Raw genomic sequence first — 1,190 nt, 5'->3', positions numbered from 1 at the left:
GATCTTTTGAGCGTGCATACTCTCACGTTGCTGCCTTTGGACACTTTTGACCTCACTGATAAGGCAGGATTGTACGGTGGCATGCGTCATAGGCCATCCTGGGTTAATCAATGCAGACCAAAATATACAGTTTGCGATGCTTATGTACCCTTCCTGGCAAGCATACACGTTCTCCTTAACAGAAGTGGGTATCACCCAATCTGGCGATATCTCGTGGTTTTATAAGTCCGAAATAGAATACCGTTTTAAGTGCCATTTCACTCACCGCGAGTCTCTGAAAATGTAAATTTTACATATTTACATTTTTAATGGCTGTAATACAGTTGGTTCTTGCTAGTGGATTAGTTCGTAATGAAATTTTTCGCAAATTACCTGTCTCAAACACACCGCATGGCGCCACGCTGCGTTATCGACCTCTCTCTCTTCGTCCTTACCGAGGACTTCTAACAGCCCTTGTCATCTCTGGTTCCTGAAGGACTTCCACTCATCCTAGAGCTCTCGGATATATTATATGGTATTATTATAGGTTCTTGGGACCAAGGTCTATACAGGTACTTATATAGACCTTGCTGAGGATACCCCCGAGCAACGGACACTATACGTTAAGTTACCATGCATGTTCAATATTATTATGATGTACCTAATTCCATTCACTGCCAAGGTATGTGATGTTATTATATGTACCGTATCCTGCATTTATTTTAAACGAGAATTGAAGAAGTACGTGATACAGTGGCATTGGGGAAGGTCAGCGTAGAGAGCGACGTGCGACTCTGCAAAGTGAAAATGGAGAAGCGTCAGTTTCATTGCCCGGGTTGCACGTTGTTGCAAATTCGCGTGCAATTTGTTTTATTTGTATATAACATATTATCTTACACAGTCTTCATATTAGCTTACACACTGCCCTTACCACCCCGAGATATATGTATATAAAAACGCATTACATTTCATTTATGTCAAAAAATAAGAGCCTGGAACAGATTCCTGTTACTCTTTCCCTGTACGGAAGTGTCTATCAAACATATCCCTCTTAAAATGAAGCCCCTAGACATTTAAAACCACATTTCGATATACTGAATTTTCCTTTATACTCTTCCCAACACTTAGTACAATACCTACTCATACATAATCGTACATTACAATCGGAGACATCCATACAAACACCCTTCCACGTGTCTATATACATATTT

Source organism: Penaeus monodon, chromosome 31 (genome assembly GCF_015228065.2).
Source record: "Penaeus monodon isolate SGIC_2016 chromosome 31, NSTDA_Pmon_1, whole genome shotgun sequence".
Taxonomy (NCBI): Eukaryota; Metazoa; Arthropoda; class Malacostraca; order Decapoda; family Penaeidae; genus Penaeus; species Penaeus monodon.
This window is presented reverse-complemented; position numbering follows the sequence as displayed.